Source organism: Protopterus annectens, chromosome 13.part0, assembly GCF_019279795.1.
Source record: "Protopterus annectens isolate FY-2018-M chromosome 13.part0, PAN1.0, whole genome shotgun sequence".
NCBI lineage: Eukaryota > Metazoa > Chordata > Ceratodontiformes > Protopteridae > Protopterus > Protopterus annectens.
Window position 1 is genome coordinate 289484632 of NC_056747.1, and position 17683 is coordinate 289502314.

At 43.2% G+C, this 17683-nt stretch overlaps 1 protein-coding gene across 1 annotated transcript in view; it reads left to right on the top strand.

Annotated features, from left to right (window-relative positions):
* LRWD1 (leucine rich repeats and WD repeat domain containing 1) overlaps positions 1-17683 on the top strand; it is a 721948-nt gene that overhangs the window by 78527 nt on the left and 625738 nt on the right. The window lies entirely within an intron of this gene.

Consider the following 17683-nt stretch of genomic DNA (forward strand, 5'->3'; position numbering starts at 1 on the left):
CCTACCACCTACTCAAAGGGCAGAAGCTCTAAAACAAATATCTCAATTATTAAGAATGAGAGCTGTGGAAAAGGTACCATCTATGGAGCAAAGGAAGGGATTTTACTCCAGGCTCTTCCTGGTACCAAGAAAAGAAAACAAATGGAGGCCTATTCTAGATCTGTCCGCTCTAAACACATTCCTCATTGTTCCAAAATTCAAAATGCTGACTCTACAGCAGCTTCTTCCCATGCTGGGCAAGGAGTCTTGGCTGGTAACTCTAGATCTCAAGGAGGCATACCTGCACGTCCCCATAAGACCAATTTGCAGAAGATACCTCAGATTTCTTGCAGGATCAGAGCATTATCAATTCTCAGCATTGCCCTTTGGCTTATCTACTGCGCCCAGAGTGTTCACGAAATGCCTGGCATCAGTAATCGCTCATTGCAGACTTCAGGGAATTCAAATCTATCCCTACCTGGACGACTGCCTGATACAAGCGGACAACAAAAACAAAATAACAGAAAACTTACAAAGAGTCATCTATCTGCTACAAGCCCTGGGATACACAGTCAATACAAAAAAGTCAAGGCTGATTCCATCCCAAATAATAACCTTTCTGGGTGCAGAACTGGACACATCAAAACAAATGGCATTTCTAACTGCAGAAAAGAAAGAACAACTTCCTCTCTACTTCTTGGCATTAACAAAGCAGAGCCACCTAACTGCAAGGAAAGTGTTACAAGCTCTAGGCTTCATGGCATCCTGCATAATTCTGGTCCCTCATGCCAGGCTTCATATGAGAAAGCTACAGTGGTACCTAAAGAATTTGTGGTCTCAGCACAAGCACAGCCTGGAAACCAAAATTCCAATGATCCCATGCCTGAAGCAAGAGTTCTTATGGTGGGCTCAGGCCTGTCAATCAAACACAGGACTGCCCTTCAGCAAAAGTCATCCAAGAAAAACTATCACGACAGATGCCTCAGACCTCGGTTGGGGGGCACACATGATGGACAAGTGCATTCAAGGCCTATGGACTCAAGACCAACTGCATCTGCACATAAACCTAAAAGAAATGATGGCAGTAAAATTGGCAATCCAGGCATTCAGACCTCTTCTCCACGAAGGCCAACTGTTGATAAGGACAGACAACACCACAGTTATGTGGTACATCAACAAACAGGGAGGCACACACTCATACCCCCTATGCCGGCTGGCACTAGACCTATGGGATGTGGCTCTGGGTTACAACCTTCAGTTACAGGCAATTTATGTACCAGGGAAGGAAAACATTCTAGCAGACATATTAAGCAGAACTACAACAGATGCCCACAAATGGATGCTGCATCCGGACATCTTCAAAGACATCACAAGCAAATGGGGATTACCACACATAGACTTGTTTGCATCCCCATACAATCACCAGTTGAAGAAATTCTGCACAAGGACTTACCACCCACTTGCTTGGAAGGTGGACTCCCTATCTTTCAGTTGGAAAAGCCTGACAGCATACGCATTCCCACCCCTTCCTTTGATGCACAAGGTGCTTCTCAAGATCAAAGAGGAACGTCCGAGGATCATTCTGATAGCCCCAGACTGGCCAAGACAGCATTGGTACCCACTACTGAGGAGCATGTCCAGGGAACAAATATGGAAACTACCACTGATCCCATTGCTGCTGACACAGAACAACTACAACATTCTGCATCCAAGCCTAAAAACTCTGCCCCAGACTGGCCAAGACAACATTGGTACCCACTACTGAGGAGCATGTCCAGGGAACAAATATGGAAACTACCACTGATCCCATTGCTGCTGACACAGAACAACTACAACATTCTGCATCCAAGCCTAAAAACTCTGCAGCTAACTGCCTGGAACATTACATGACAGAAATTAACCCAAATTTATCCCAAAGGGTTAAGGACATAATCCTGGAGGCTCGTAGACCTTCAACAAGAAAGAATTATGCAGCAAAATGGAAAATATATCTCATCTGGAGTGTTGCAAAAGGGCAAGATGTGACACTGGTGAACATAGCCAACATCCTGGAGTACTTGGCTGAGCTCTACCACACAGGCCTGTCCTATTCCTCCATTAAGATACATGCATCAGCTATTTCAGCACAGTACAGCTTGGATCCTCCTGTCTTCGCATCCTCTGCTCAGACAGTTTCTGAGGGGAATTAAAAATGTAAAACCTCCCAGGAAACCTCCATTGCCAGCTTGGGACTTGAACTTTGTGCTAGAAAAACTGACTCTGCCTCCTTTCGAGCCAGCAGCTACAGCAGACTTACAATACTTATCCTGGAAGACTGCCTTCCTGCTGGCAATAACTTCAGCTAGAAGGGTCTCTGAACTACAAGCATTAATGGCAGTACAACCCTTCCTGATCTTCCATCAAGATAGAGTGTCCATGAGAACAAATCCTACATTTATGCCTAAGGTGGTATCCAGAGTCTCTTTAAATCAGGCTATCCACCTTCCTACTTTCTACCCCAATCCACAGAACAGGGGAGAAAAGCTCTTACATACCTTGGATGTACACAGGCAATTACGCTACTACCTGGACAGGACAAAAAACAATAGAAAAACTGACCAGCTTCTGGTAGCTTATGCAACAGGAAAAGAAGGAAAACCAATTTCTAAACAGACAATCTCCAAATGGATAGGAAATTGCATTAGACTTTGTTACTCCTACCATGGAAAGAAAACTCCAGAGAACATCAGGCCTCACTCCACAAGGGCCACAGCCACTACCACAGCTTTCTTACGAGGAGTGGCTACCAAGGACATTATAGAGGCTGCTACTTGGACCTCCGTGCATACATTTGCCAAGCATTATAACTTACCTCTATATTCTAGATCCCGTGCTGGCTTTGCCACTGCTGTTTTGCAAGGGATCCTGACTACACCATAATCTATTCTCATTTCCTCCTCCCCTAGTTTAGCTATGGTATTCTACCCATTTGTAATGACTGCAGATGCATCCTTGAAGGACATAGTACAGTTTTGTACCTACCATAAATGTAGATGTCCGAGAGGAATGCATCTGCAGTCAGGATTACCCACCCTCCTTCCCCTCTGAGGTACTCCTAGGGTACTTGCCAATCTTCAGCTAGCTTGGGGGGGATCTATTATGGTGTATTTGTTTGTATATATGTACATACATGTTTATTTTGTGTGTTTGCTCTCTACTATTTGTAAACTTTGGCATTTATCCAAATTTAGCCTACCAAGAGGGCATCTGGGGCAAGAAACACTGAGGAAAATGGCGTCGGCTGATGCCTTTATACCCGAAAAGTGCCGCAATGACGTCGGGTGAAGTGCGACACCAGCCGAAGCCAGACCCAGACTTTGGAATCCGGCCGACCGAAGGGCTGCCTGATGACAGGACAACCCATTTGTAATGACTGCAGATGCATTCCTCTCGGACATCTACATTTATGGTAGGTACAAAACTGTACTTTTCCCACACTGCCAGTTGCCTTATGAAGCAGCCAAGTGTTTCTTGTGAACTGTGAGCAGCCCTTCAGCTTCTGAGAGATAGAGCTCACTTCCATCATGGATTGTGAGAGAAGTGCAAAAAGTACACCATCAACAGACATTCTGAAATGGTGTGTCCCCAGGCCATTGGAATGACCTCTCCCACCTTTGAGAATCTGTAACATGACAGCCCTTGGCTGGCACATTAATCAAATTACACTTTGGTGCAGTCTTCAGATTATAACAACTAATTAATTCAGCTAACCAATGCATATAAAATTTATTCTCACACATATAAGTAGGGTCTATGATATATAATCGAACTTCCAAAATTTCAAACACCATATATTCGAATTTGGAAGTTCGAAATATGACAACATCGAAACCTCAGAACAGCGAATTTTTTCCAAAGGAAAAAATTTGCTGTTCCGAAAAACACACACACAGCACAAGCACACCAAAAACCTCATAAACCTACACTACGCCTTACATACACAACTATCTATGCACTAACCTTAACCCAAGCCCAAATCCTAAGGTCCATCACTATCGCACACTTAACCTTACCTGCACCCTAACCCTAAAGTCTGTCACACTCACATACTTACCTTACCCGCACCCTACCCCAACGTCCATCACCCTCGCACACTTACCTTAACCCGATCCGTAACTTTCGCACCAAAGTGAAGAAAATGTCGAAGCCGTAGAAACAGCCTACCATATTCTTTCCCTGGGAAAGAATTCGTATTTCCATGGCTACGACATTTTCATTTTTCGAACTTCCCCATTCGAACATCTAGTATTCGAAATTCTGAACGGTCGATTAACTGACATAGACCCTATAAGTACTTAATAGGCACATAAATGCTTAAATCATAGGTAACCTTACCAATTTAATCATGTTTAATTTCTTTTCTTCTTTTTTTGAAGATTTTCAACAGTCATAAATATTTACGTTAAGAATAGATTACATACTGGGCTCAGATATGGTATAGTGACCTTTAGAAATTACATATTCGTGACTGGGCATAGTCAGTTTGCATCCCTTTTGTTTATTCAGTTGTTTATTAAGTGGTATTCGTGTAGCAGTGACTACATCTGCTCATTTTATTTATTACAATAATAATAATGATAAACTTTCTCTTTGCCTCCCATCTTCCCAACTCCATCTCCTTAAAATGTTCTGTAATTTTCACTTCAGCCATTGTTTAGCCTTGGTTTTGCGCTTTCTTGCTTTGACTCACTCTGTAGTTATCCTTATCAGAGAAGATAAGGCTTTTAGAACTTTGTGTCATCCCTTTACCAGCTCAGTAGCAGCATGTCTTCATTAAATATCAGCTCCTCTCTTAGGGTGTTATTTGTAGCTGTATATAGTTCTAGTTATTCTGCACATTCCCAGTGCACATGTTCCCATCAGCCGTTTTGATTTATTCATAGGTTCATAGATTAGTACTAGGCTAAGTGCCCTCGAGAGCCATTTTAAGCCTAGCCAATTACCCCATGTGAGAATCAAACCCTGCACCTTGTGTCTGTAAGGTGAACACCTTAACCATTATGATTGTATCCCTGACATAAACCATCTGCCAGGGGGAGCATTTTTTCAGTTGTAACAGGTGTATAAAAATACATAGGAAGGCATTTCCAGGTGAATATTTTAAATCTTCAAGATTTTGTAGTATACCTTGGGGGTTAAACATAGTTCTTTCCAATCTTCAGTATTGAGTTGTCTACTTAATGCCTTACTCTAATTCAGTCTTAGTTTGGTGTCTTGTTGGTTCCTTAACTCTAAAAATGTATATGCCGTACTAATCAGCTTTTTCCTAATTGCAGACTCTGCTTTTGCTTCTGTTATAAAGTCTATAATAGGTGGCCTCAGCTGCTGCTGTTTTTGTCTGCTCAAGTCTGTCTTTAATTCAGAAGTTATCCTTATATATGCTAGATGATAAATTCCTTGTAATCCCAAGGTCTGTTTAGCCTCCACACATTTCCTTATTTCCTCTCCTTTTATAATCTGTTCCCAAAACCTTGGGTCCTGGTATGTCAGTCTCAAATGTCTACTGTACTGTCAGCATTATCATGTATTTCCACTTGCATCTTTTTGATTTAACAGTTGACTTGTGACCTGATGCATGTAGTTTTGTGATTACTGGTCCTTATTGTCCTTTTCCATAAGTAGCCAGAACTCCATTTGTTTTGCTGCAGTCATAGTTTTCAATTGGGTTAATCATCACAGCCTTCCACTTAGGTATATAGGTCTGGTTTGGGGATAGATACATTAATCTTAAATTTGCTGTCATGTATTCTTTTAAATCTGGTAATGCCAGCATCTCATGCTCTTTTAATACTTAGTTTTTTTTTACCTGCAGTCTTTCTTTCCTAGTTTCCCACAATAATTATTTTATTTTCTTATTAACACTATACTACAGGTCTTCTCTTGGTTGGTAAAAATAAGCCTGCCATGCATAAAGCACCAGTGGAACTAGAAGCATTTTTATTGCTAGCATTGTACTATACTAGCCCATTATCAATGTCTTCCTTTATCTTGTATTTCTAGCAATCATTGGCTTATCTTTTTCAACATTCCCTTAGTAGTCTGTTCAATGTCTTGTTTTAGCTGTATTCCTAAATACCCAATTTTTTCATAGCCCCAGAGGAAAGGATAATCCTACACCACATCATGTGTCAATATATTATTAAAGGCTATTGCTTTAATTTTAGATTAATTTGTTTTGCATCTTACTAATTTGTTAAGTCATGTTAACCTTTCAAACACATTTCTCGTGTCATGCTCCAAGTATGGAGAATTGCGTCATCTACAAGCAGTGCTATTTTCTCATGTGTCTCCCAATTTATAGTCTGCAATTCTAAATTGCCTATTTTTTTCCTTGCCTCGTATTTAGACCCCATTGCCAGAGAAAATTAAAGGGGAAAGTGGGAACCCCCAGCCTTGTAACCCCCTTGTTAAGTGTACTATTTTTGCTAGTTTCCCTCCACACTTTTTAGTTTAGCATAAGCTCCACTGTAGATACCAAATATTAGAGCTATCAATTTTGTGGGAAACCAAATGCTTCCAATGTTATCTTCATAAACTCCCAGTTGACCCTCTTAAATGCCTTTTCAGCATCTAGTCCTACATACGTTAATGTTCTTCTAATATCTCAGCATATTTTTGTATCAGCATTGTTCTTTTAATGTTGTCAAATGTTTGTCTACCATCAGTGAAACCAAATTATTTTCAGTAATGCTTTTCCCCAGTGTTTAAGCTTAAATTGACTTGAAGATGTTATAATCATGTTTTAAAATTGAGATAGGTCAGTTTCTCCTATTTTTAGTATGGTTACCATCACTGCCTTTACTCCAGGAAGTTGACATAGACATACATACCTTAAAAGAAAACCAATCATGTTAACTTTTTTTTTTTTCATTTACATACATTACATGTTTTCTTTCTTTACAACAACTTTCCTTTAGTCTAACATAATATAAATTGCTCAATTTCTGCCTTTCCTTAAACCTCACTACTCCCCCCTGAACATTATTTTGCATGTGTGTATTTTTCTCACAAATTGCATTTATTCATATGTAATTTGCACCTTCCCTTTTCTAGAGATCCCACGTCCAGTTCTTTTATCTCTGTGGTGGTGCTGCGGTAGCATTGTCGCCTCACAGTAAGACGCTGTCCAGTTCGACTCTCGGAGCGTCTTCTGCGTGGAGACGTGTGAATGAGCGTACCTTTGTTGAAGGTTGTGCGTCAAGGCCGGCAACTCATTACGTAAAAATCAACTGCCAATCATTAGCGGACCAGAGTTCCGCTGTGGCGACCCCTAACCAGGAAAAGCCGAAAAGTCACAACAACAACAATGTTAAATACTTCAAATGCAGTTTGTTTAGATTTTGATTTCCATTTTCTAGCAATTGTCTTTTGGTAGCCAATAGAATTAAATTTTAATAAGGCCTTACTTTGTCTAGTTAATTCAGATCACATGTACCAGCTGTAAAGAATAATTTTCTTAGTTAGACATGTGCTCCCCCAATATTTCTGATGGAGTACATTGTAAGGATTTTTTATAATCTAATGAGCAAAAAAAAAAAAACAAAAAAAACACACGGTGGTATGTATATCCAAAAACACTTGCCTTTTATTAACTAAAACAAAAAAGATTTAGCTCTTTCGTTCATATGAATTTAGTTATGTTTTCACTTTGTTAGGTCAGAAAATATTTTTTTAAAAAATTAAAAATTGTAATAATATCTTATAACTTTAATAGTAAGTATATTTTGAAAATGTATTTAGAAATTGTTTTTTTCAAGTAACAATGGTAGATCAGTAATCTTGGGTTAGTTAGTTGTGTATTTCCTTTTGTTTGCTTTTTTCACTTTATTGTTGTTCATTTAGTATTCTATGCGTTAAGCAGAGCACGTGATGCAGATGGTTTCAGTATATAATGGAAGTGATGTATTTATTACATTTGGATTCTGAAGAAGTTTGTATGAACAAAAGCACATTTATTTTGTTTTAGTTAATAAAAGACAAGTGTTTTTGGATATACCTACCAGTGTGTATTTTTTTCCCACTTATTGGGTTCCTTGTATACCTGCTGAGTGTTGCAAACGGAATTAATTCACTTTTCAATTTTTATAATCTGTTAGCTCATTGCAGTCTGAAAAAACGTGTTTACAGTTACTGCTTTCCTCCCCATCCACCTCCAACGTTTGCTATCTACTTGAAAAAAAAATTCTTTGAAACCTACTTGGGTTTAAAAATACCTGTGTAAACACTTCCAAGCAAAACTCCTGAATGTCTGTACTTTGTTGCTTACTTGGGAGCGATATATATGTCCTCCTATTATTCTCTTGTAAATTGCTTTCTCGGTTTTTCTTTCCAATCTTTTCTAACCTTCTCTGATTAATTCTTTGTAGTTATCATGCAGTATTTTCTATGCCTTACCAAGTAACACCAGCTTATGTTTTAGATTTGACTAAAAGCTCTGCCAGAGCAGATGTTTCACTTATGACTTGCCTATCCCTTTCTCTTTCCCTGTACTCTAATATTAATCCTTGGTAGGGAAGGTAGGATGTAACCTGGAGTCCAAAACCTTTTCTTGATCTAATCCTGCTCTGTTATCTTTTCCTCTCTAGTTATTTGCTCCCAGTACCTTGGTTCCTGTCAGTTTATCTGGTAAATCACACCCCCCTCTTTCCTATTTCTGTACCCCTACTTGCAGTCATCCCGACTGGCAAAAATCTCCTTTCTCCATTCTTGTGTTGGCTTAGCTCTTAGAATTGTTACTGCTGCTTTTTGAGTATAATATTTTGTGCGGTGGTGGTGGTGCTTTATTATCCTTAAAGATCTGCATCCAAAATCCCACTTTCTTTATTTCTTGAATTCCCCATTCATCATCATCCATTTACATTTTGTATTATGATCTTCTGCTTGTGTTATATATGTGAGCCTTAACTGTGTAGGTCTAAAAATATCCCTTCAAATCAGGTTATCCTAAACCAGTTTGTTCTATTGGAAGGATTAGCTTATCCCATTTAACTCTTGCCCTCTTCCCATCCCAGGTAAATTCTTGCAACTCTTTATTAATTATTGCCCACAGTTTCTCCTCTGTTGATAAAAATATGTAAATTAAAGGGAGTAAAAATGTTTTCACTGCTTATATTTTACTCTCCATATCCATAAACAAGGGCTTCCAGTTTCTCAATTTTTGTATTTTTGTTTAGTTTCTTTTCACATATCCTTAGCTGACATAACAGAAGCCTTTTTAATCCATAAACCTGAATACTTCATCTTATCATGTCCCAATAAGTATGGGTATTTCTGAACCACTTTTCTGTGTGGGAGCATAATTTACAGCTATAGTCTTTGTACTATATTTGGTAATTTTATATCCCCAAAAGACTTGAAAATGTCTTGGAATGTTGCACAACATCAGGATGTCTTTTTCTGAAAAATAAGTGTTGTGTACACATGCAGACAGCCACACAGGCAGACATGCAGACAGCTGTTCGCACAGACATATGCACTCCCACTCTCAACACACTGATAAATTTGTAACTTAACTCTTGAATTCTCCATAAATAAATGTTTGTGTTTATAGAGAGCACAAGGTGAACACAGTCCAAATACCCATTAAAACTCAAGGGAAGTTGGAGAGGTTGCAGTTCTGCATGTCTTTGCAACAATTTAAACATCATTTTACTACAATACCTTGCTGCTCTTTAGCTTACAAGATTCTGAATTTGTTGTGACTTCATAGCATTGCTGGTGTGCAGCCATCCCTTATATAGCCTGCCTTGAATGTGCAAAATCCACTTGCAACATAACCCATCACTGAGTGTTGATATTAGCTTTGAGAGTGACAGACTCTGGTAAGACACATTACTGGGCCTCCTGTTCTGAAATAGCACACTACAGTATATGGCCGCTTAGCATTAAAAGGGTCTTTATCATTTAATCGACCGTTCAGAATTTCGAATACTAGAAGTTCGAACAGGGAAGTTCGAAAAGTGAAAATGTGGAAGCTGCGGAAATACGAATTCTTTCCCAGGGAAAGAATTCGGTTGGCTGTTAATGCGGCTTCGACATTTTCTCCACTGTGGTGTGAAAGTTATGGATCGGATTAAGATAAGTGTGCGAGTGTGATGGACGTTTGGGTTAGGCTGCGGGTAAGGTAAGTGTGCGATAGTGACTGACTTCAGGGTTAGGGTGCGGGTAAGGTAAATGTGCGATAGTGACGGACCTTAGGGTTTGGGTTAAGGTTAGTGCATAGATAGTTGTGTATGTAAGGTTTAGTTTAGGTTTATTAGGTTTTTGGTGTGCTTGTGTTGTGTGTGTGTTTTCGGAACAGCAAATTTTTTCCCTGGGGAAAAAAATTCTCTGTTCTGAGGTTTCGATGTTGTCATTTTTCGAACTTCCAAGTTCGAACGTATGGTGTTTGAAATTTTGGAAGTTCGATTATATGACATACAACCTCATTGAAATGGAATTATTGATTTGTTTCATGAGAGTGTGAGTGCATTGTAGGGGTTAGTCTGCTTACTTTGTGTTTGCAATAAGTCACTGCTGTGGAATGGCCACTAATTTTTGCTGTTGTCATCAATCACATGAATTTTAGTCATATTAAACTTTCACTTTCCATAGTAATGAAAACAACAGGCACTGATTGACATTGTCATCTTGGTTAAAAATATTTTCCTTTTCTTTGACATTCTTCAGCAGACATGTTTTCCTTTTCGGGTTCTACCTCCATGCAAGCCAAGTAATACTACATTTGGTTTCGACATTGTATTTAATTTCATGCAGATAAATAATTTCCATGGCTGGTGTGGTACATTTAGTCTGCTTCTGTATTACCATTACTGTCATACTACTGTCAGATGAAAGAGACCTATTAATGATGTATTGACTAAGTATGGTTTTCATAATTACACATTTTTATATGGAGGGGTTGCTGTTTGACATGACTAGTAGACTCCCTCCTTAGACAGATAATAGTGCTTAGCAGTTCTGTGTGTCACTGTCATGCCTGCCGTGACATATTGTATGGTAAGAACCATTGATCTGAAGTAGTTTAACTTTATTTGGTCATCAACCTGTGGGTATCCCATCTGACCTGGATCCGAGCCGGCAGCTTTCCAAGCTAGAGAGCCGCGCTCCAAGCTCCTCTCCTTACCCATAATACTCTGCGACCTCCTTCCAATCCTAAGATCTCGTTTGCCGTGGCTTTGTCAAGCATGAGTTTTCGAGCTCCTAGCGTTCAGGCGATTATTAAGTGGTTTTATGATAAAAAATTGATCTTCGTGTTAGTGTGTGTGTGATTAGTTTAATTTTATAGTTTAAACCCCTGAGTTTACTCCCTCATAGTTTAAATCCTAGTAGGCCCCTCCTTTCCCTTAGGTGTTTGTGTGGGTGTGTGTGTGCTTTGTTTAAAAATCATGGCCGAGGTCCCAAAGCCCATCTTTTCTAAGTGCACTGAGTGTGGCCATAAGCTATCCCCAGCGGATGGCCACACACAGTGCGTCCTCTGCCTGGGGGTATCACATTTGACCTTGGGCTGCCACATTTGCGCAGCCTTTAACCCCCGGGCCCTGAGGGATAGGAGGAATAAGCTGATTCTGGCGGGTCCCCTACCCGCGAAGTCTGCTTCTGCCTCTCCCTCGGTGGCTACAGCCACGGCTGCGGCTGCTCAGCCTGCTGTCCCCCCTCCCCTGACTGGGGCTCAACCTCCCACTTCTTCCCAGGGAGAGACGGACTCAAAAAAAAAAGAGAGAGAGAGAGAGAAAGAGAGAGAAAAAGAGAGGCACAGAAGCCACAAGCGTCAGGCCGACTCAGCCCCCTCGGCCCCACCGGCCAAACTGCTCTCTTCACCCCAGAAGGTCTCCAGGCCTTCCTTCCCTTGGCTCCGTTCTCCACGCTTCTCCCCGTAGCCGGAGGAGGAGGCCCGACCATCTTCAAGGTCGTCGCGGCGGCCCTCCCTGCCAGCTTCGGCAGCCACTTCAAGGTCGACCCGTAGCCTCTCCGATGCTGATTTGGACCGGATGATGAGTTGCTTTCTCCAAACCCAACTGCAGATGGGAGTGTTGCTGCCCCCCCCTCCACGGGGGAGTTCAGCCCACTTTTTGCCCCGATAGCTCCTTCTCCGATCCACTATCGGGTTTCGGAGCCTTCGGATCCGAGGAGTCGGAGTCAGGGAGTCGGCACCGATGGTTATCGTTACCTCGACGCCGGCCATGCCCTGGAGTTTGTCGGATCCCTTCTTGGATCCGAAAGCCATGCATCGGATCCGAGGGGGCCAGTGTGTCTTCGGCTCCGTTTCGGTCGGAGCACACTTCCTCTCGGTCCGGAAGCGCCGCACCGATCCCGCACGGATCCGAGGGTGTTAACCACGGAGCCCAGAGAGATTGGTTCACCCTCTGCTTTCGACGTGGATCCGCCACCACTCCCTTGCAGCTGGGCCTTGTCTTCCATCGTCCAGGCCCAGGGACAGCCTGCGTTGATGCCCCAGCCCGTTCCACTGACTGCACATGACCCTTTTGGTAAGCCTTCTTTGGAAAGCCCCACCGAGGAGGTCCCTCACAAACGTAAGTGTAAGAGGAGGCACTTGGACTCCCCTGAGTCCCTCACGGAGGACACCGATTTGGAGGAAGGGGAAGGTTCCCCCAGGTCACCCCCAGAAGACGTCTCCTTTCGAGACATTATGGAAATGCTTTGCCAGAAGGGGCGGTTGTCGGCCCAAAAACCTTTCTCGGATGAGTCTGTGTTCCTGGAGGCATTCACAGGCCCGTCTACCTCTTGGGTGTCCCTTCCGGCCAATCCCCTGGTTGACCTCATCACTACCAGGGTGTGGAAGGAACCGGACATTGTAGAGCCAATCCCCAGGAGGCCAGATAGGATTCTTAGTCCCCCTGTGGATAGAACGGCTCGGAGTAAGGGTTCCCCGGTAGATGCCATGGTGGTGGCAGCAGCCTTTTGCATAAATTACTATCATAGCTGTCATTTTTAAAAATTAATTTTAGTGCTATCAGTCTGATAAAAAGTTTCAAGTCTGTTAATACTTTTACCATGTCTTCTTTATGAGTAGGTATGAAGCCCAGTCCTTTCTCCAGTATAGCAATATGCTCCGAAGTTAAAGGAAAAGTTGATAAATTAATAATACCTGCCATCATCGTCTGGCTAATTTGGACTGTTTTGGTGGACTATCATTTTTACGTTTAGATTCCACTGCTGTATTTACATCTCTGAACTTCGTTCTTCCTCTCGAAGCTGACCTGGCTGCATCACTCTTCTCCTTATCCTTTACGCGTTCTGCTTGTTGCAGCTGGAATGGTTTTATAAAGAAGTTTGCTAAAGTTTTTTGAGAGACATGTGGCGAGAAATTCGCCTTCCCTTCTTTCCCCCGACTTGGCGTGATTATCTATAACAGCCTGTTCCACGGCTTGTGTTCCATCTTGCGCTACTAGCGTTTTACGTGATGGGTTGACATCCAATCCAGGCACAGTATTATGTCCTTCATTCGCCGGTAAATTTAAAGACATATTCACTAGTGTTGGAAAGTCATCTAGTGAATCTAAAGGTATCTTAGCAGACGATTGTTCTGTTGAGTGTGTTATTTCCTTACTCGCAATACTAACAGATGTATTTCTACGATCTAGAGTCTTGTAAGCCATTTCATTTTTGGGCCAGGAAAAAATGTTCCCCACTTGATAATCGCCCATGTCGCGTAATAATTTTCTTTTTTTCACCACCTCTAGCCGGTCGTCTAGCGACCTTAATCTATCCATCATGGAATCATACAGTGATTGCATATTGGCGATACCGGGCATAGACAATATTTCATCTTCTTTCAGAATAATTTCCGCTTTTAATTCTTCTTCTATTTTGCTAAAGAAACTATTCATTAATAACATGTAGTCTTTACTTAGCTGAAGATTTAGGCACTGCCATTGTTTAAGTAACTCGGGTATGTATTGCCGTATGACGGCATCTTTAGGATTCTTAGGCCACGCGGAGCTATGCCTTGTTTTATGTAGGCAGCAGCCACCAAGAAGGAACTTGCCCAGGATAGTTCCTCGGTCCATCCTCCTGATAAGGAGTCTCAGACGATGGATCGTATCGGGAAGCGGATGTTTGCTTCAGCTACCTTTCCCATAAGGGCGCTGAATTATTTGGCCCATGTAATTAGACTTCAGCGGGATCTGGTGAAAGAATACACCGAGTCTCCCCCTGAGTCCATGTCGGCCGAGGACAAACGGACTTTCTCAGCTCGCATGGCCACTCTGAAATCTGTTTCAAACACATCTATGCGGCTACTTTCCCATGCCATGGAAGGGCCGCTAGAGCCAGCGGGTCCACAATTGTCTTAAGGCATTCACACCTGGCTCCGGCTTTGTGACTTTTTGGAACCATTCAAGACGTCCTTCGCGAATGCACCCTTCGGTTCTACTCTGTTCTGGAAGACCGTCCTCGACAATTGGTTCAAAGCGAGAAAGACTGGAAGACGCTGTCTGCCATCGGAATCCGCTTCTTGGCTCCTCAAAGGTCTTTTTCCAGGAACCAGAGAGGACAAAAGAAGATGTGGTTCCAGAAGTCTCAGCAGTCCCGTTACGCTCCGGACCCTTTGTCCTTCAGAGGCAGAGAGGGACAAGGTGGACGCCGGCAGAGAGGGGCCGAAAAATTTTGGGTCTCGGGAACCCTTTTCTGACTGACCCATGCAGCAGCCCTGAGGGGTTGCCTGACTGCTTCTCTCTGGAGGTAGTCGGGGGGGGGCGTTTCTCGAAGCACCTAGCCCAATGGGAGTCCATCACAACAGATCGCTGGGTGCTTCGAATAATATCCAGAGGTTACTGAATCCTTTTCAGAAGCCTACCTCCTCAGTCGAGGCTCCTCCCCGATGTACTACCCAGTCAGAGGGAGGCTGCAGCTTTAGAGGTAAAAAAGCTGCTAGAAAAAAAGAGCCATCCAGCACATCCCCCCAGGCCAATCCGGATTAGGCAATTACTCCAGGTTCTTTTTGGTGCCAAAGAAGACTGGGGACTTGAGGCCGATCCTCGACCTTTCAACAATGAACCTCTTCATTGCTAAGGAGAAATTCCAGATGGTCACAATTCAATCCATCCTGCCCCTTTTGCAGGAGAAGGACTGGATGTGCTCCATAGACCTCAAGGATGTGTACTATCGCATTCTCATGGACAGGCGATCCAGGAGGTTCATCTGCTTTTGGCTAGAGGCCAGTCATTAAAAGTTCAGGGTCCTACCCTTCGGCCTCACCACAGCCCCCAGGGTGTTCACCAAGGTCATGGCAGTTGTAGCAGCCCACCTGAGACTTCAGGGAATACAGGTTTTTCCTTACCTAGACGACTGGCTCCTTACCGCCCCCACCAGGCATCTACTCTGCTTAGCCAGGGATTGCTTCTTACTACTAGCATCCCAGTTGGGGATCACCATAAACTTCAAGAAGTCATCCCTTCAACCAGTTCAAGTCTTGGAGTTCATAGGGGCCAGAATAGACACGCTTCAGACCAAGGCCTTCTTGACATCAGACAGACTTCGCAGTTTGACCTTACACATTTTAGCCCTCCTTCAGTCACCTGCCCAATCAGCGGAGGTGGTCCTGAGAGCTTTAGGGTCCATGGCAGCAGCAATAAGTCTCGCACCCTTAGCTCGCTTGCACATGAGGGTTCTCCAGTGGACTTTGCAGGTTCAGTGGTCCATCCTTCACCACCCGTTGGACTTACCGATTCCTCTCAGCAGAGTTTGCAGAAATTCCCTCGTGGTGGCTCCAATCTCGAGAGCTTTGGGAAGGACGACGGTTTGTTATGCCGCAACCCCAAGCCACGGTAACCACGGATGCTTCTCGCCTTGGGTGGGGGGGGCATTACGCGGGCAGAACTGTCCAAGTTACGTGGACTGTGAGACCGTTCTGCATCTAAATATTCTGGAGATGAGGGTGGTGCTTCTAGTGTTGCAAGCCCTTCATGCCTTTCTCCCTCCAGGGACTATTGCAGTTCAGTCAGACAACATGTCAGTGGTCTGGTACATCAACAAATTGGGGGGAACCAGGTCTTACCCTCTTTGCCGAGAGGCCATAAGAGTTTGGGATTGGGCAATATCCACCAACCGCTTTCTGTTAGCAACGCACATTCTGGGTCGGTCTAACATCCTAGCAGACAAACTGAGTCGAACTATCCTTTCGCCCTATGAGTGGTCTCTGAATCCCTTAGTAGCAAAACAGATCTTCCACAAGTGGGGTCAGCCTTGCTGCGATCTCTTCGTGTCGCCTTCCAACACGAAGTGCAGTGGGTTTTTAGCTCCAATTCCCCCTCTGGGGGAAAGCCCCAGAGACTCTCTAATCTATGCTTGGCCACCCGGTCTTCTTTTATTCTTATCCTCCTCTTCCGTTGATGACAAAATACTTACAGAAAGCTTGTCAGTTGGGGAACAAGATTATCCTCGTAGCCCCATTCTGGCCTTGTCAAGCCTGGTTCCCGTGCCTACGGTCTCATCTTATAGCTCCTCCCTGGATCTTGGATCCCATCCCAGGTCTGATATCTCATCCTTTGGGATTGACACCCCCGAATCAGGTCGATCTCAAGCTCTCAGCTTGGTTGATACAGTTCTATTAATTGCTAGGACTCCCGGTATCCCATCTGCAGTTAGATCTATCCTGGTTGCGGCGCATAAGCCTTCTACCAGGAAGGTTTACAATAGTAAATGGAAGCGGTTTTCTATTTGGTCGTCTCATAGGAATTTGGACCTTTTCACTGCTCCCATCCCAGCATTGCTCGATTTTTCTATCTCATATTTTTCAGCAAGGGGCGAGTTCTTCTACTGTAAAGGTTCAAATGGCTGCCATCTCCCATTTTCACATTGGAGACAATCTCACTCCCCTTGCTTCCACCAAGATTTCTAAGACCGTTTTGAAAGGTACGTTTCTCTTGAGACCTCCTATCAGGAACTCCACCCCTCCATGGGATCTAACTTTGGTCCTTCAGGCTCTGACTGGACCACATTTTGAACTTGCAGCTTCTGTTGATTTGAAATTCTTGTTCTGGAAAACTGCCTTTTTGGTAGTTATTATCTCAGCTAGAAGGGTGTCGGAGCTTCAGGCCCTCTGTGTTAAGACCCCGTATCTTGTTTTCCATAAGGACAGGGTCTCTCTCAGGATTAACCCATCTTTTCTACCCAAAGTGGCCTCTGAGACAAACATCAGTCAGTCCATTAATCTCCCAGTTTTTTTCCTAACTATCAAAACAAAGGGGAGTACAAACTTCATTTGTTAGATGTTCATAGACAGTTACGTTTTTATTTACACAGAACTGCCGCCTTCCGCAAGTCTAATCAGCTCTTTGTTTCCTTTGCAAAACCCTTCTTGGGTAAGTCAGTTTCGAAGGTGACTCTGGCTAGATGGATTTCTAATTGCATTCTGCTCGCATATAAACTATCTGGCCTACCAGGGCCTATAGGAGTTCATGCTCATTCTACTCGCTCTATGGCTACATCGGCTGCTTTCTGGTCTAGAGTTCCCTTGGATGACATTTGCTCTGCGGCTACTTGGGCATCCTCGCATACCTTTATCTCTCACTATAAATTGGATTTAGTGTCCAGAGGAAGGACGGCTTTTGGCTTTGCAGTGCTCCGGAATATCCTTCCTTGAGGACCTCCCAAGTTTTTTGGTAGCTGGGGACTCTGTCCCACAGGTTGATGACCAAATGAA